The sequence below is a fragment of the Mastigoproctus giganteus genome, chromosome 6, assembly GCF_048544385.1.
Source record: "Mastigoproctus giganteus isolate SK-2022 chromosome 6, ASM4854438v1, whole genome shotgun sequence".
NCBI classification, from domain to species: domain Eukaryota; kingdom Metazoa; phylum Arthropoda; class Arachnida; order Uropygi; family Thelyphonidae; genus Mastigoproctus; species Mastigoproctus giganteus.
This window is the reverse complement of record NC_143580.1, coordinates 219438854-219459021: the sequence shown is the minus strand read 5'-3', so window position 1 is coordinate 219459021 and position 20168 is coordinate 219438854. Positions and strand designations below refer to the sequence as shown.

The 20168-nt window shown below is 39.0% G+C and overlaps 1 protein-coding gene across 1 annotated transcript in view; it reads right to left on the bottom strand.

Moving 5' to 3' along the window:
• The window catches only part of LOC150084997 (adipocyte plasma membrane-associated protein-like), a 36320-nt gene extending 34238 nt beyond the window's left edge, over positions 1 to 2082 (bottom strand). Inside the window, exon 1 of the mRNA XM_090375701.1 lies at positions 1831 to 2082. The gene's annotated coding sequence lies outside the window, so the exon portion shown is untranslated. The remainder of the gene's footprint in view (positions 1 to 1830) is intronic.
• Positions 2083 to 20168: the final 18086 nt, after the last annotated feature.

The following is a 20168-nucleotide window of genomic DNA, read 5'->3' as shown; positions in this document are numbered from 1 at the left end:
CTGCCAAAGTTGATAAAAATGCTAACACGTAAAATCTGTTATCTCGCTTAAAGCCTCAAGTAATTACAAAACTTCCTCAAGTTCTTTAAGAATAACTTCTTGCAATATCCTTTGGAGGGGTTGGTGGAAGGGGTTATATGTGAAGTCCAATCGAGTACCGCCATTCGGTGAGCATCGATTTCTATTGAATCAAATATTGCTAATTCTTTGGACATGAAAGAAATTGTAAAACATTTCTATAGTAAAGGCATGGAAAATAACGTGAAGTATAATAAATAGATAAAAAGAAGGAATAAAAAACACTCAAGAGTCAAGTGAATAAGAGCAAAAGGCTGAACTCCAGATTAAGGGTCCACCTTGAAAGCGAGTTGCGGGCGTAGCCAAATTCGGGACAGATTCAAGCAAAAGAATCCACTTCCTCCTGAAGTGGATTCTTAGTATTAGTGGATTTTAGTATTATTATTTCAAAATATCCGAATTTTTTTTTTTTTTTTTTTTTCACCCAGAAGTGGATGGCGATAGCATCCTAGGCATACCCAGGACCGTGGGTTGGTATCAGGGAGCCTAGGTGCACAGCTGATTTTGGAGATCCTTTCCATTGGTGTAACCTTTCAAGAAACGTTTATGCTTCTGTATCGGAACATGAGGGCATCGCATCTAATGGGCTTCCCTTTTTGCATAGCCATGCTCGTATCAACTCCTCCCCCCCCCTCCCAAACAACCCAAAAGATGTAGGCAGAGTTTTGTAAACTGGAAAATATTTTCGTGGGCGACTGTCTTATAATGGTTGAGTTATTGCGCATCAAAATTTCTGGGGTCACCTTGACCCGACGTCACAAATTAAAAATTAATTTCGCTAAAATATTATCTTTAATGTAAATAAAAGATTTGAAATATTAATAAATTCTCAGAAATGTAAAGAAATTAATCGTCACATTTCCTCTGCGCACACAGGAATTGAAATAAAGACATCTTTATTTATATTTTAATTCAAGTTTTTCATTTTGTTTTTAATTTGATTGTTTTCCTGAAATTTGGCTCCCTAGGGGACCACCTAATTCGCTATTTAATGACAGCGCCCCACTTTGAACTTGACAATCCAGGTAATTCCTTTTATGAACAGTCCGGCCCTAAGTGCGAGCACTCATTGTGTGCGCAAATGTATAATTTTAATTAATTCAGTAAACTTCAGTTACTGACTTTACCTAACTATGATTTCAGCTTTCCAGATTAGCACCAAATCATCTCGAGCCATTAGTGTATCGGGTTGGTTTGTCTGTTTGCTAAAGAGGGGGGAAAATGGGGAGGAGGAAAGTAATCCCGGAAAAAATCCCTTCTTTCTGAAAGTGACAACCTTGAAATTGTATAACTCCTCCCTCAACCAATCTCGAAACAACCCAAAATGGTGGCGAGAAACAAATCCTATATTACTAATTTTAAATAATTAATTTGTAATAACCCTGTGACTAATCTTTCATGATTGTTTCATTTATACAATCTTCCCTTTTAATCTGAAAACAAAACAGCCATATAAAATATTATATTTTGTATACAAATCTATAAATCTTAACAGAATACTTTAAAGGATGAAATTTATTAGAAACCGCATTGTTAATTTTTATATAAAAACTACATTTTGCAAATAATTACATCCATTTTAAGAATTGGATGTAAAATTTTAGAAAATTTAGGAGATTTTAAGAAGTGCTGCGCCAAAGCAAAAAGAGAAGTTCGCTCTGCTTCCTCATAATTAAAAGGACAAATAAAAAGGTAAACATCTACATTTTTTCCTAACTGTAGCGAGAAAAATAACAACAGGATCCACTTAACTGTAATAATTTTTGCTCCTTGTCTTGATTCTGATTTTCAAACAGAATAATCAGCGTGAGGAGAATAAAATAACGTAAAGAATTCAAATGCAATCTTCGGTTTGGGATGGATTGCGATAGGGAAAGTACACGAGACAGAAAACAGGTTTATCGAAACACTTGTTAGACCTCTGCTTTGATTGGCTAATACAAACCGAAGATTTATGCACTAAGAATTATACCCCTCACTCCCTCCTCCAATCATCCACATTTATCTGGTGGTAAGAAACTGTCTGCACTGAAGTTCAAAGTGAAGCCTTTGATCTTCACTATGATAAAGGAGGCCAGGCGTATGATGATATAAGAAATATTACACATAATTTATTTATTTCATTTTACAAATGATTTATTTATTTTATTTCATTTTACAAATGATTTATTTATTTTATTTCATTTTACAAATAACTTATTACAGTATTGGCCAAATGATGCATCATTGCAAATTGTAATAAGGAAATTTTAAGAAGAGTTGTGCCAAAGCAAAAAAAGAGAGACTTAAGTAACATTAGAAATAGAAATATTTCTTTAGAAATAAATAAAATAAATGATAATAATAAAATATATGAATATCTCTCTCTTTTTGGAACTGTAATTCTACGCATATTTAATGCGAATATTTAGAACTTCACATTTTTAAATAAAAAATGCAATAGATAATGACCCTTTATTTTCAAAACTTTTAATATATTGCCACGAGGTGTCACTACTGTAAAATTCCTTTAGCATTGAACAATTTATGACAGTAGAAATCGAAAATTTGATTATATAGATTGACTGTTCAAAGAATTAATTAATAATTAATATATTTTTTAAAAGATAGAGACAGTAGAACGTGAAAGCTTTATGGAATTAAATATGAACAATTTCAGTCACATTACGATGAAACCAAAACAGTAATTTTTTTCGAGTTGGTTTGTTGATATTATTTTCCAGTTAATACAAGTATTTAGAAATTTACGTTATTTTCACTTGAGAAATGTGTGTCTTTATAACTACACTTAATTTAATTATTACAAATTGATAAGAAGCAGTTCATTCATACCAAATTCTGGGTTGGTAAGGTAAGCAGCAGCCATTATCAATCCACTGGAGGACGAAAACCTCCTCAACAATTCATGTTGAGGGAAATGGACCATGGTCTGCCACTCTGGTCCAATGCGAGTTGGCAGATCGACCTTCTTTAGCAGTCAGGAGCTTGAACCCCAGTTTACTCAAAGATCGTGTGCTAGCGCACTCCCGGTCCTGACCACTCGGCTCCAGCAAAATGTAGATGCTATCGTTCAACTTGATTCTGTAATCAACTATTTAAATGAATTAACGTGCAACAAAAGCCATTTTGATTAGAAGGAAGTAAAGGTAAGTAATACTGATGTATTTCTGGTGGAGTAAAAAAAGGTTACAAAGTTGAATATTACAATAACAATTACATATATACAGTTCCAATAAGTTAATTAATTGCGGATAATAAGTCTAAAGTATTAAGTTTGAATTACCAGAATTTTTCAAACTCTGACAGCGGGTAAGAATGTAATCTTTATGTATTTGGTTTTACTTAATTTAATATCTGTTTTCTATTGTAACGGTAATTTAAACTTAATACTTTAGACTTATTATCCACAATTAATTAACTTATTGTATATATGTAATTGGAATTCTAATATTGGTAATTGTTATTGTAATATTCAAATTTGTAACCCTTTATATTTCTCTGTCCCCTAACAGCATGGTCTGATGATGGGTATCGGTAAGATGCCTGAAACGTCACTTTGAATAGTATAGTGATTTTGGCGATTAGCTTAATAAACTATATTATTAATTTCATGTGGTATTAATTATAGTAATAATCATGTTACCTTCGTCTAAGACGGACTAATGACACGTTGTGAAAAAGACCCATAAAAATTCCTAGCTTCGATGAAAGAATTCGAACTCAGGTCTTTTCCACCCGGTATTGGGCGGATGGTAATTGTACCAGCTGTGCTACCCACAATGGGCACTTCGCAAAGGACTGTGCTTCCAAAACCCAGCCTTCACTTTATTAGAATTGAAATATGCAATTAGAAGAAATTATATCCATATTGATGCACAACAGTTTAATAGCTCACTGTGTAATTTTTTCCTCCTGATTAGCTTTAAAAAATTAAATTCAAGGCAACCATACCGAACACTTGAATTAGGATTGTGGATACTTTCCCCAAATGCACCAATTTATATAATTTCGATTCATAGTGAAAATTATTTTAGGTACTTTAAGGGAATATACACTGAGAAATCACTGAATTATGACCACCTACTTAATACTTCGTAGGTCCTCCTTTTGCCCTCAATACAGCAGCCATCCGACGTGGCATTGATTCAACAAGATGTCGGAAGCGTTCGGGAGGTATGGCCAACCAAGCTGTGTGTAATGCGGTCAGGAATGCAGGTATGGAGGTGATTGGTGTATACAGACGCCTGATATAGTGTCCCACAAGTGCTCTATGGGATTGATATCGGTGGAATTCGGAAGACAAAACTCTGTTCCTCTAACCATTCCTGCACAACAAGTGCCCGATGGCTCGCCGCATTGTCACCTTGGAAGACACCATCGCCATTCGGGAAAAAGTGTAACATAGCGAGGTGTACACTGTCAGCAAGCAGTTGACGATAGCGGTGACCACTGATACGTTGTTCCACATGCACCAGAAGTCCAAGTTCCAGCCAGTGAAACATGCTCCACACCATACAACCATCTCCACCTGCCTGCATTTTTGATACCATGCATAATGGATCAAGAGCCTCATGTTGTTGATGCCAAATCCGTACACGACCACCCACGGTGTGGAGTAAATAACGTGACTCATCCGACCAGCACACCTTCCAGTCTTCTAACGTCCAACTTGCATGCTCTTTGCACCAGGCGAGTCTTTTACGCTGATGAACCTTGGTTAGGAGAGGATGCTGTAGGAGTTGTCTGCTGGTATAGCCCATACGTGCGACGCATGGTCATGCCAGATATTGTTCTGGGTTGGCCCATGTTGTATTGGGTAGTCAACTCTTCAACAGTGCTTCGCCTGTACGAGTCGTCGGACCCGGCGCTCACCTCTGATATCAACCTTTCGCTGACCTTTGCAGTTTTGCTATCAGGTCGTTGTTTGACTATTTTGACGCCATTCCTGGTACACTTTAACTACGGCGGCTCTCGAACACCCCACTAGTTCAGCCGTTTGGGAAATCGAGGCACCAGCTCGTCGATCACCCACAATCTGTCCTTTATCAAAGCCCGATAAATCCTTCCTTTTACCCATCACGCTTGGAATTTTACTACCTACTGAACCAGAAGCCTATGATATATAAAAGTTAGTCTGTAACCGAGTTACAAATGAGATTAGGCAGGCGAAGGCAGATTACGAGAAATCTTTGGCAAAGAATGCTATGAAAAACAGCAAGGATTTCTTTACTCATATAAACTCTAAAAGGAAGGAGATGAATCTGAATGAATCTTGATATCGATGGTTCGACTGTTGATGATCCTGAACAGATAGCAAACAAACTGAATCAGTATTTTGCATCTACATTCACACATGAGGAGTTATTAAGGTCTGAAAATGCCACAAGGTTATCAAATTGTAACAGGGTGCTTAATGATTTTGTAATAACTGAGAACAAAGTGGAGGAGGAATTGTTGAAGTTAAACATAAGAAAGGTACCTGGGCTGGATGGGATCTATCCAGTTCTATTAAAGGAGGCGTCAAAGGAAGTAAGCAAACCCTTAGCCATAATTCTGAGAGCATCCTTGGACTCAGGGGAGATCCCCACGGACTGGATATGTGCAAATGTATCCCCAATTCAGAAAGGGGGATAGAAGGGCGACATGAGTAATTACAGACCAGTTAGTTTAACTTCTGTTCTGGGTAAAATAATGGAGTCACTGGTTAAAGATGCATTGCTAGATCATCTAGACAAGACTGCAGCAATAATTCAGACACAGCATGGGTTTGTTAAGGGAAAGTCTTGTCTGCAAATCTGACAAATTTGATTAGTTATTATGATGTGGTTACAAAGGAACTGGATGAAAAAAATAATTTTGATATCATATACTTGGATTTCAGAAAAGCTTTTGACACTGTTGCGCATGGAAGAACACTGTACAAATTAGAGCAGAATAGTATCAAGGGAAAGTTACTACAATGGATAAAAGGATGGTTGAGTGGGAGAAGACAGAGGGTGGTAATCAATTGGTGCTGCTCTTCGTGGACTAATGTTATTAGTGGAGTCCCACATTGTTCGGTGTTGGGTCCACTGTTGTTTTGTATATTTATCAATAATATTGATGAAGGTATATCAGGCTTAGTATCGAAGTTTGCAGATGATATAAAGGTTGGCAGTGTTGTTAATGATAGTAATGGCAGTATGCTACTGCTACAGGATCTAGAAAATTTGGGCAGATGGACTGAGAAGTGGCAACTGAAGTTTAACATTGAAAAATGCAAAGTACTGCATATGGGTAGAAGTAACCCCAGAGAAACGTACCAACTGTGTGGTACTACACTTAAGGTGGTAAAAAATGAAAAAGACCTGAGAGTAATTGTGCAGTCAGATATGAAATTTTCTGAGCAATGCAGACAGGCTGCCAGGTCAGGTCATGAGGTGTTGTCAATGATATACAGGAATTTTGTTAGCAGGGAAAAGGAGGTGATTGTCCCTCTGTATAAGTCAATGGTCAGGCCACGCCTTGAGCACAGGGTGCAGGACTGGAAGCCTCATTTTAGGAAGGATGTAGATTTGCTTGAGCGTGTACAGAAAAAGGGCAACAAGATTGGTGAGGGGAATGAAGGGATCCTCTTACCAGGAGAGGCTTAAGTCCTGCAAATTGCAGCAGCTGGAGACTAGGCACCTGCGAGGTGATCTGATTGAGGTGTATAAGGGCTTGAATGGGTTGAGCATGCTGAATTCTGATGAGATTCTTCCGCTTGTTCAGATTACGAACCTAAGGGGGCATAAACTGAAATTGAGGAAGGACAGATGTAGAATAGATGTGCGGAAATTTGCCTTTAGCCAGCGGGTGGTTAATTGCTGGAACAAACTTCCATCTGTCGTTGTGGAAGTTGATAGGTTAAATAAATTTAAGGAGGAACTGTACAAATATTTAGAGGGGATTGTTTTGTATTTTTTTTTTTTTTTTTTTTGACTGATGCTGCATAAGCTCATACGCTTGCTTTCTTGCATCACATGCCTCTACTACTACCACTGAAACGTTACCAATGCCAAGTAGGTCGACTAACTCTGCACCCTCGTACCTAACGTGGTGAACGGGTCGCATTCAGTTTTCATAGGGTTGGTCATAATTCAGTGATCACTCAGTGTATATCCCTTCTGTTGTTACATTTCATATAAGAAGATAAAAAATACAGTAAGTAATCTTCACCTTATGAAAAGTAATCGAAGCATGCTTAGTATTAAATTTAGCAAAGTTATCAAGTTAACAAGAAAGCGTATTTTCTGATATTTTCATATATTCATTAAATATTTAATTCAGAGCTTTTTCAAAGAATATAACATAAATGTCTTTTATGATGAACTGTGTGTTATTGGAAATACATTAACAACTGTTTCTCACGAAATGTCAGCTGTTGTTATTCAGCTGTTAACAACAAAGAGCAATTATTTCCAATCGTTACGCCCTCTATTGAACACTTTCACAATCGGAATGGCATTTTATCGAATTGTATTTCTGCAAATTTGAATAACAATCATGAATGACTTTTTATATATATATATATCTGAAAAACAAGTTAGATTTTGTGCAGAATCTGAGTTTAAAATACATGAAACATTATACAATATATAAAAAATATGAAAGAATTAAACAATTTAAGTCACTTGTTTGAAAATTCTGTTTGATACTAATTAAAACACTACTTTCAGCAGACTTGATCCCAAAAGCAATTTGAAACGTTGTCAAAGTATTATTATTATTATTATTATTATTATTATTATTGTGCAAGGAAGCCTGAGGCTTTTGCTGCACTAGCCAAAAAAAAAAAAAAAAAAAAAAAATCCTGAGTTATCCCTGAGAGAGAGAGAGAGAGAGAGAGAGAGAGAGAGAGAGAGAGAGAGAGAGAGTCAGAAATAGAAGGGACCCCACCAAGAAAGAGAAGAATTAGTATTAGTATTAGTAATGGCCACAAGGTGCAAGGAAGCCTATGGCTCATGTTGCACCAGCCAAAAAATAAAATAAAATAACAAAAAATACATAAAATAAAATAATAAGAATAAAATGAGAAAAAAATTCATAATATAAAATAATAAGAATAAAAACAAACTAATAATAATAAGAAGAAAATTTTTAAAATATTAATTAATAAGAGAAAAGGAAATGGACAACCTACGCATTTCCCTCCTTCCTTAAGTAATTATTCAGCTCACCTTCGAATTTCCCGAGACTGTCAGCCTCTACCACCCATCTACGTAACTTATTCCAGTAATTTATAACTCGCTGGCTAAAATAAAACTTCCTACAATCCAGTCTAAACAACCCTTGTAACTTTAAATTTTGGTCCCTAGTTCTAGAATCATTTATAACTGTGAAAATTTCGTCCTTATTCATTTTGCTTATGCCTCTCAGAGCCTTAAACACCTCAATCAAGTCCCCTCTAAGGCGCCTATTTTCCAAGCTCTGCAACCCACATAATAGTCTTTTCTCATATGGACGCCCTTTTGCCGATCTCACCAGGCGAGTTACCCGTCTTTGAATCCTTTCAAGAAGAACAATGTCTTTCTTTAGGTGCGGTCTCCATACTTGAACATAATATTCCAAGTGTGGTCTAACAATAGCCTTATATAATGGGATTATGAAGTCCTTATCTCTACTAGAGAGTATTCGATAAATCATCGATAGGACAACATGGGCCCTCCTTGCAACCAGTATACAATGCTTGGAGAAATTCATATCTGACTGTATCGTAATACTCAAATCCCTTTCCTTCACTACCGGCTTTAGTTCAACTTCATCAAGTGTATAAGTTATTTTGGAGTTACTGTTCCCCAGGTGCAATACTTTACACTTTGCTGGATTAAAACATAGCTGCCATTTTTCTAACCATCTCTGAAGTCTATCTAAGTCATGCTGAAGAAGCTCTGCTTGGCGGCAATAATTAACTACTCTACCAATCTTTTCATCATCTGCAAATTTAGACATCATGCCCTCTATCCCGTCATTGATGTCATTTATGAAAATCAAAAACAACGATGGTCCTAATACTGATCCTTGGGGAACCCCACTTCTTATGTCAACCCAATCTGAGGAATAATCATTTATCACAACCCTCTGCCTCCTGCCCTGAAGCCACCCTGCTATCCATCTAAGGATTTTTCCTCTGATTCCAACCTGTTCCAGCTTATAAAGTAACCGCTCATGTGGGACTGAGTCAAATGCTTTGCTGAAATCCAAATAACGTCGAAATCATTCCCTAAGTCCAGCTCTTGAATGATCCTGTCAACATAGCTAACCAGATTAGTTAAACATTATTTTCTCTTTACAAAACCATGCTGAGTATCCTTTAGAATTCCATTTCTATCTAAGTGATCCTGAATTCCACCCTTGATCATTGTTTCCATGAATGATGATATCCAGCTGAGGATCCTGGCTGTGTCGAGCCCATACTCACCAAATGTGAGCCCCAGTAGTGCGACATTGAAAATGTTATTATTAGCCACATGGTGCAAGGAAACCTGAGGCTTTTGCTGCACCGCCCAAAATAAAAAAAAAAAAAAAAAATTCTGCGTTACTTCTGAGAGAGAGAGAGAGAGAGAAGCAGAAATAGAAGGGAAATGCTGTTACTTCCCCTACACATAAAATTGGGACTCAAAGGCCATAGATCAAGATGGACCAACTTTCAAATACCTCAAGAAAAACTTTCCAAGACTTAGGCCAAAACAGAGGAAGGCGTGTTCAATGGCCCACAGATATGAAACCTTCTCAAAGACGACCACTGTGACCGATCCCCCTTGGTAGAGAAAGAGGGGCCTGGGACGCTTTCAAACTTACAGCAACAAACTTTCTAGGAAACAACAAAGCAGATAACTGCAAACAGCTTGTAAGAAACCTTCTGTCATCATACCATAAATTAGGCGGCAACATGCCATTAAAATACATTTTACACTCCCATTTGGAATTTTTCCCGGACAGCTGTGGTGCATTAAGTGATGGGCATGGCGAGAGATTCCATCAGGACATCTCAGTAATGGAGAAGAGATACCAAAGTAAATGGAATTCTGCAATGCTAGCTGGCTGTTGCTGAACTGTGACAAGAGGTGTCCTAGATGTGGGGTACAAACGACAGGTGAAGGAGCGTAAAATGTGAACCAAGTGATTTTATGTATTTTGCTGATAAATGTGATTTCATATTTTTTTTCCAATAAATATAAATGTATCAATTCTTATCATTTTAAATTGCTTTGTAAAGTTTCTCCCAGAAAATACGAATTTTTTTATCCAAAAAAGAGAGAGCAAAACGACAATGGCAAAGAGAAGGCAGATTCGTTGTTTTTTGTTTTTGCACCAAATAGTAAGGCTATGAGGTAGGCACAACTATATTATGTCTGTAAATTTCTTGAATTCCGCAAGCTATTGGCAGGTTTTGCTGGATGAACAACTAGTGGAATTGTCGCCCGAGTCTGAATAATTCAACCACAATATGAAAAAGCCCACATAAATTCCTTTTATTTTGATTCGAAACAGGATTTTTTCCAGCGATGTGGAAGGATAGGGATCGTAACAATTCCTCCCAGGAATTTAGTAAAGTGTAAAGTGTGTTTAGGGTCAAGCGGCACCAGGGGTTTCCCACATCTCCGCGTAGTTTACATTGTGGGTGAACCAGTTGACTGGAAAAGCAAGAGATTTAAAAGTGTATGGACTTTGTATATGTGTAATGCCTTGTACCGTTGTTCATCTGGTCATTTAGCCGCCAGACCCCTACTGAGGCCCGACGTTGTCCCACTTTCGCCCCGTGGAGGCAGACCAGGTACTCACTAGTATATAGTTCACTCTGGCAGATCCTGCCACCTAATTTCATGAGATTTCAGTGGCTAGGACCTAAAAAAAAAATAAATAAAATAATAATAATAAATAAATAAATAAATAAAAATATCGCGTAAGCTTCGCGGGAAGCGCTAGAAGTCCAAAATGTTGGGCAAAATTAATTTAGATTGGTGATTTTAGATTGTCTGGGGCATGTTCACATTGCTGTCAGATAGAGTGGGGTGAAGGCTGGGGGGTAGATAGGTAGGGGTAGATAGGTAGATGCCCATGCCCCACCAGATGGAAGAAATAGGGTGGCAGGGGGGAAGGGGACAGCAAACTGTCCCCTCCCCACTCTGCCAGGAACAGGTAAGATAGTGAGCCAAACAAGGGAGCTGGCTCAGGTTGCCAATGTGGCCTGTGTGCATGGGTGGGAGCAAACCAGACCGTAGGGTCAGGTCCACACCATCTAGAAAAACTTGAGGCCCAGCAGAGGTGATCCAATGTTGGTTTGGCTGAATAGGTTGTGCAAAATGTCACAGTTGGGAGTCATTCATGGGACTGTTGTCCCGTCCGGTAGTCAATGTTCTGGGAAATGGAGTTTTGTCACTTCTCATAAGAGTTCCAGTTTTGTCTTGCATGAACGATCAAGCAGTCAAACCTTACATCTAGTTGGGGGTCTCTGAGAAGCTTTGTTTGACACATATATTCGAAGTTTGCAGGCAGAGGAATAGTCAAGCGTCTAGAATACAGGTTCTGGGCAAACTTGGTGAATGCTATATATGAGGCTTCATCTTCCAGTAAGTAGTGTTCCCGGTTTTTGGGATTAAGGCGCACTTGGATGATTAATTGAACACGAAGATCTTCATAAAATTCGCAGTCATACATCTGGTGTCCCCAGGTCTCCACAGAGCCACATGCACACATTGGGTTGTTTTCGAGTCCGAGAAGGTGTAATTTGTGGCGGATCGCTCCATGTCCTGTTAGGAGATACGTGCTGTACAATCCAGGGCAAAGCCATACCGGATACTGTGGGTATATTTGTTGTAGATCGGGGAGGAACCTCCGCATGACTTCCCCTTTTGTGGAGGTCGTCCAGCGCTGCTGCCATATTGATCGCAAATAGATCTGGAGTCTTTTCTTCTCCACTGTCCGATTTGCAGTTGGATCTGTGGTGTGATCCTGGAAGGTAGTTGGATTTCCGCGTCTAAGCTGCTGTAACATGCCTAGGCGAATCACTTCAAGATCAAGAGGGAGGGTCCCAGTGAGTACTTGCAGCGCATGAGTAGACACAGTGCGGCACGCTCTGGTAAAGGTTAATAAAATCGGTCGGTGAATGATGTTGAGTAGCCGACGATTTACCGCCGTAGAGGCCTTATGGTGCCAGACACCAGAAGCATATGCAATCGCAGGGATAATGGCTGCTTTGTAAACTATTGCTAGGGTTCTTCTTTTCAGCCCCCAGTCGCCGCGGGTAATCCTGGCAAGCATGGCAGCGTAGTTTTTCATTTTCTTCTGGATGTATTTTAAGTGGGGTGTAAATGATAAATTTCGGTCCAGGATCACTCCTAGGCACTTGAGTTCTGTGGCCAACTTGACCGTTCTGTTGTAGATTTTTATCTGCGGTGGTCTGGTAGGAGTTAGATATCCCTTTAGTAGGATAGATTGGGTTTTGGTGGCAGAGATATTAAGGTGATGAGTTTCAGTCCACTCTCTTAGTGTAGAAAGTGCTGAGTTGGCAAGCGTTTCCAGTTGTGCTCTTGAATCAGCAGAGAGGATTAGGGAGAGGTCATCTGCGTATGCGAGCGCTTGCACACACCCCCCAGTTCCAGGGAGAGGAACTCATCTAGCACATAGTTCCATAGGAGGGGACCCAGTACAGAGCCCTGAGGACAGCCCCTGGGTACCTGGCATTCAACCTTGCAGTAGGGAGCCTGCACTAGGATCTTCCTCTTGTTCAAGTAGCTCTGAATGCATCCATATAGGTTTGTTGGCAGGTTGGCAGCAAGCAGTCTTCAGGTGCTGGCCGTATAGCTTTCTCGATCCCAGCGCAGAATCTTGAATCGAATAGAGAGCCTGAGAGCTCCCCACCGCCAGTTTCTAAAAGAACCAGAAACTTTTGCAAAAGTTTTTTTCTAAAATGAAGTAGTTTTTTTCTAAAACTACTTAATTTGAGTAATTTATTTTTAATGTTCAAATGATAAATATTTGATAACCATCAACTCAAGAGATATATTAAGTTAGGAAAACTCAAATTATGATTAATAATTGAGGGCCCACTTAGAGCAGTCTTTAACCGAAGAATACATAAGTATTTACAATATAGTCCTTGCTTCATTATGATTGAATAATTTAAACTCCATTAATAATCGTTCTTGAATTATGGGTCGCGGACGAGAAGTGGGAGTCGATAAACGAACTAATCGATTCTTCTCTTTCGTCAGTTAATGGCTAATATATATATTTGTGACGTCATAGTCAATGGCTTTTAAGTTGAACATCTCTCACCTAGTCCTTTTTCCGATTTGAAATTTCCTACAAGAATGCTGGATTTCACGAACCACAAAGGCAAAATGTCAGGTAATACGATTTTGTTTCCCATATCAGGATTATTATTTAAATCTTTCTGGACAAATATAGAGTTCGTTTTCTTTCTTTCTTTCTTTTTTTACATTATTTGATGAAATGAGTGTTTGTTCTTTGATTAGTCATTGTTAGCTAAAGAGTGGCTTACTTCGATAGATTTTGTAAACAACTTCAGTCAAGTTTTTAATTTTTCTGAGATCATGATTGAGTCTAATCTCTTAATATACCCTTACAAAAGGAAGAAGCCCTCAGAGGTAGCGTAGTTTTTATAATCACCATCCTCCCACATCGTGTAGAAAATACCTTGGTTGGAATCCCACCAATGAGGCGAGGAACTCTTATCAAATATTTCGCAACTTGTTTGGGTTAATCGGTCCCGTCTACTTGCTTGGTCTCATCTGCCAAAAATTTAATTTTCGTCCATCAAATAGACAGACCAACTGTAGAAAATGTGCAATTTACAGACACAATATAATGATGCCTCTTAGGCTTTATTGCTTTGTCGTTTGACCTACACACACAAATAAGTAAAAAATCGTGCAAATTATACTAAACCTCTTAAAAAGAAGATGGTCCTCTTTAATGGGCAAACACACACACTCTTCCGTTAGCACGATTGCTGCTTCCACTGTGGTGATATTAGCGCAAATTATGGCTACCCACAATCAACCAGACAGGGCATCAGTGATACATGAATCAATGGAACGCTTGGAGGAGTAGACACGAAATGTATTGTTCCCAGAACATCCCCAATTTACTTGGCATTAATTAGGTGGACCAGGAAATTTGCCACTTACATTACTCTGCAATGATTAAAAAGGCACCACGGTAGCCAAGACCGTGAGAAAACTGCATATCATGTCTGTAAATTTCGTGCATTCTATGGTTGGTTCGCCTATTTCATATGTGGACAACCGACTTTCCAGGACAGAACCATACAATCCTTGGAGGAGACAAATTAATTGGAATAAACAGTAACAATTAATTATATACGCTGTCCACTGCGCTATGGCGTTCAGAAAATACAATGTAACTTGTATAATGTCCCACAGTAGAAAGAACTCCATCTTTTTCGCTCTCGTGGGTAACACAGTTGGTGTAATCACCGCCCTTACCACACCGGGTAGAAAAGACATGAGTTCGAATCTCGTCAATGACGCGAAGAATTTTTATGGGACTTTTTCACAACGTGGCTGAGTAAGTCGGTCTCAGGCGAAAGGAAGCATGGTTTTTCTCCGAAAACTTTATTTTCCGTTTGCTGGATGAAAAACCCGGGAGAAAAACCGTGCTGCTCTGGCCTGAGACTGACTAACTCAGCCACATTGTGAAAAAGGCCCACACAAATTTCTCACATTACCGACGGGAGTCGAACTCAGGTCTTTTCTACCCGATGTGGGGAGGACGACGATTCAACCAACTGTGTTAACACGTGGGCCACTAGGTACTTGAGTACCAGGTCTCTAGGATATATGCCCTCGTCGATAGCACAGTTGGTATTAATGCAAATTACCACTGCTCTAGCGTATGAAGTTGCTTGGTATTTTATACTGCAAGCTATACGCATAGTCCATTACTAATAGAGTGGGCCCAATTCATAAATCATTAAGAGTATATATCCATAACAAGCGATTTATCCATAAATTGAGGCATATTGAAACACTAAAACACCGTTGTGGATCAGATTCCTCTATAACAGTTCCAAAGCCGTGTACATTCTGTGACATGCTGCATCACTGCCTTTGTGGACGCACATGGTGATTCAACACCATGTTGAACAACTTGTTGGCAAGGGTGTTTCCATTCTTTTAATCACTGCCTGTATCATATGTGCCTAGAGGGATCCATGGAAAAAGCATAGTATGTATATACAAAAGGAAAATATACACAATTTGTAGTTCTATCCTCACAATTCGGATGACTTCGTCTGGGGTCAACCACCCAAATTGAAAGTAAAACAGCGATAACGAGTTCTCTGTTTCTGTGATGATCAATATACACTACGGAGAAATCAATTTTGAGGTTGAACAACAGAAAAACCAGATTAATGCAAGAAGAGATTAGCATGTTGAAATATAAAACCTTATACCCATATGGATTGAATAACAAATTCAATCAAAATATATGATAAACAATATGAATGATATCTGTGTTTGTAATATGTTCCAAGCAGCCATGAAACTACACAAATCAAAAAAACAAAAGAAAATATGCTAAATCAAACAGCCAAGAACAACTTAGAAAAGTTAGGGGACTTCTTAGATTTATTTAAAATACCTATATTCAGCAGAAAAAACATTTCCAGATGGTTCAGATACATGGATGCTCTTATGTGTATTTAACTGCCCACATTTTATTCAGGATTACAGCAGGGATTACTTGCATCTCAAAATAGAAAAATCCCACAATGCTACAACCATAAACATAAACAACAAAAAAGGACGTATTTAATTTCAACGTGGTCTGTCTTACACACAGAGAATCCAATATATCTAAATCGATACATGCCAATATAATTCTTTCCCAATGCCCCAGGAATGCCTCAGGATTGTCTCCATCTGCAATAAAAGTTAAACTTGTGCAACTACCATCAAAGTATTGTATAATAAACTGGTTTACTACAATTTCCCTATCAAATATCGGAAATACCACTTTAAAAAAGACATAAATATAATAAATTTCAAAAATCTGCTACAAGAACCCATTGCAATAATTTAATAACAATATATTAAGGTTTCAGATTCATAGGCTTAGAGCTATATACACTGAGTTGACAGAAATCATGGGATACCTACCTAGTAACGGGTAGGCCCACCTTTCGCCCCGATAAGGGCAAGGCATTGAGTCCACTAGTTCACGAAAGCGTTCCACAGGTATTTCCATCCCTGTTTGCTGCACCGCTGTCCATAATTCCTTCTCATTCTTGGGTGGAGGATCCAAAGTTCGAACGGACCTTTCCACAGCATCCCAAAGATGCTCCACAGGTTCCATGTCCAGTGAACGGGGAGGCCATTCCATAGTGGTAAAATCTTCGAAATGCTCTTTGAACCATGTTCTAGTTACCACAGCTCTGTTCTGTGGGAGGCACATTGTCCTGCTGGAAGAGTCCATTGTCCTGTTGGTGCACGATGACCATGATGGAATGCAGATGGTCTGCAAGGATGGACACGTAACCTGGACCGTCCAGAAATGCGTCTAGACATATCAGTTGAACACGCCCCAGACCATTACCGACCGTCCACCTGCCTCAACAGTTCCTTGTTGACATGAGGGGCGCATAGCTTCATGCGGTTTTCGCCAGATACGCATCCTCCAGTGAACTTGAAATAACTGGAAACAGGACTCATCGGACCAGGAGACTCATCTCCAATCATCCAAGGTCCAGTGCCGATGTTGTTTCCCCAGTTGAGGCGTAGAGTCCTGTGTCGTGGTGTTAGCAATAGGACTCTGGTGGGTCGGCGGCTCAAATAACCTATTGCGGCTAATGATCGTCTGATGGTCTTGGTGGACACGTTTCTGGCACCTCCCTAGTTGAAATCGGCAATGATTTGTGCCACTGTTGCTCTCCAGTTAGCTGAAACAATGCGAGACAGACGTCAACGGCCACGTTCATTCACCACCTTTCGCCGCCCACAGTGCTGTCTATGATGAGGTGTTATTCCTGAAATGGCTTATTCCCGATACCCTCTTGATACTGTCGAACAGGGACAGTGCAATTTCTGTACCACCTCCGCGATAGAGTGACCCATGCTTCGGGCACTCACTATCATCCCCTTTTCAGTCGGTTAACTCACGACGTTTATCCATACTGACATCGAATTACCGTCTACGTGAATGCAATAGTGCAGTGTATCCAGAAACGGTATCCCATGAATTCTGTCCTTTCAGTGTAATACTATATACAACTCATTATGGACGTAGTGTATCCATTGCCACCGCAATCTCACTAGTCCATAAATTCAGTATATTAATTCAGTACATTAAAGTCAGTGTATTAATGATTAATTACCATACTACTCTTTTTTTTTTTTTTTTTTTTTCAACAGATCCCCAGATGAACTCCCATTCCAAAGGTGCCTTTAAAAATTGGGATTTTTTCCAAAATGCAGTGAAAAAAGTCCACCAAGAAAAGAGAGTGACAGTCCGTCGTGGTATTATCTGGATAGTAGTTACATTTTTTTGCTTAGCTGGATTCTTTTATCAGACAGGTTCATTTTTGAAGATATTTTGGAATTATCCTACAGTGGTGTTTATTCAAGTTACTTCTCCAGAGGAAGTTCTTGTGCCTTCTGTTACAGTGTGCAATAGAAATGGGTAAAGTATATTCATATTTAAATGGCCTGAATTGAATTATACAATATGGACCAAAAGTCAGAACAAGTTAGTCCTGACTTTTGAGCAGCTTCTCTGTGCTGAGTGGCCACTTAACATGGCGTCTACGTAATAGTGCATAGGACCCTATCTAACTTTCGGAATAGACTGGATTCTTCGTGTCATCAACTCCTTGAGGTGTCGAAAGCGTGTCACAGTTATGATGGTTCATGTTGACTAAATTGCTTCTCAGAGTTCTTGCATATAGCATGGTTGTATATCTACTCCATAGAGCTCTTTCTACCTCATCCCACAAGGGCTCCATTAGAGTGAGATCTAGAGAGAGGGGAGGCTGCCACAGCAAGCTGCATTTACTTTCATATTCTTGAAACCACTTCTGACATTTCGCATTATGCTGTTGGAAGAACCCATTTGCAAATGAATTCACTATAACCATGAAAGAACACGCTGTCGAAAACAGTTTCATATAAATTGCAGCATCTAAATTTTGCTGCTAGAATCAAGGAACCCAACGTGTATCACGAACACACTTCTCACACCATTGTACCTCCAACATCAGCCGGCATTGTTGACATGGCACGATGGGTTCATGGTATTATTTTGTTTTCCTCGTATGCTGGGCCATCCATCACCATCATGAAACAGCAGTCACTGGCACTCGTCAGACCATGCAAGTTGCTCAAATCTTCCACTGCCCAATGTTTATGCTCCTGAACCCACTATAACCGTATTGATATGATTGGATCCCGGTTTAGTCATCGGCTAACTATGCTGTACTATCACATTTTATATAGAACGGTACGAATATGTGATTCTGTAACTAAAATAACCCTCGATTTCAGGGAATGGCTATGTGCACCTAATAAAGTGGCCACTCAGTTAAATGATTTAATATGTAGTGTCCAGTGCTTGTTTTTTTTCTATGTCCAGCTTGTTGGCAACGACGAAGATTCATAGACTGATTTTCCAAAATGAAATGAATTAGGAAGATAAATCAAATAGACAAGAAGCATTCAACCCATAAGATTTTCTTGTTTTAATAATTGGTAAAAGTTGGGCTTCTCTATGAGTAGAAAAGTATACAAGGCACCTAACAAGTACCGAAGTGGTGATATGAGGTGTAATGCAATTTTAATGCAATGATAAACCAGCAAACATCTCCCATAATTTCAGGGAGTATATATACCCATTGAGGTTAATCATGAGGGCATCAAGGACTTTGGACTCAAGGGAGATTCCTTTTTATTGGAAAAGCGCCCAAGTATCGCCAATACATAAAGGCGGTTCTACGAGAGAAGTTGGTAAATACAGACCGGTTAGTCTGACTTCAGTGTAGGTAAAATATTAGAGGCAATGATTAAGAGTGCAGTCCAGGGACGTTTAGATAGATATGATATTATGAAGGACACATAACATGGTTTTGTTAAGGGAAAAGTATGTTTAACTAACTTAATAAGTTATTTTGACACGATTACTTGTGAGTTGGATGTAGGGAACAATTTGGACATAGTTTATTTGGATTTTAGCAAAGCATTTCACTCGATCCCTCATGAGAGGTTACTCAGGTTGGGATTAAGGAAAGATTCTAAGTTGAAATGCCAGGTTGCTGCAAGGCAGAAGGTTTCAGATTTCTGTAACATCAGTAGTGGGGTACCTCAAGGATCGGTTCTTAGACCAATGTTGTTTCTCATTTTCATAAATGACATCGACGAAGACATAGAAAGAGTGATATCAAAATTTGCAGACGACGTAAAGATTGGTAGAGTCGTTAATGATCAGTTCCAAGTAGTGCGCCTTCAGGATGACTTGAACAGACTTCAAAAATGGTCAGAGAAGTGCTAGCTATATTTTAATGCAGCTAAATGCAAGGTCTTACTTACACTTGGGGAACATCAATCTCAAAATAAATTATACACTTGGTGGGGTTGAATTAAAAATAGTGAAGGAAGAAAGGGATATGGGAGTTACAATACGAGCAGATATAAAGTTTTCTGAACAGTATAAACAGGCAGCCAGGAAAGCTTATGGTGTCATATCGATTTATCGAACCATATCCTATAGAGATAAGGAGGTCATAGTCCCACTGAATATGGCAATTGTAAGACCACATTTGGAACACTGTGTCAAAGTATGGAGACCTCATCTGAAAAAAGACATCAAGCTTCTTGAAATGGTTCAAAGACGGGCAACTCTAATGGGGATATTAGCAAATGACAACCGTATGAGGAAGGACTATAATTATATGGGCTACAGAGCTTGGCAATCAGACACCTCAAAGGTGACCTGATTGAGGTTTATAAGGCTCTGAGAGGAGCTAGTAAAATGAATGAAGGTGGAATTTTCACTGCTATAAAGAATCCAGAACTAGGGACTATAAATTAAAA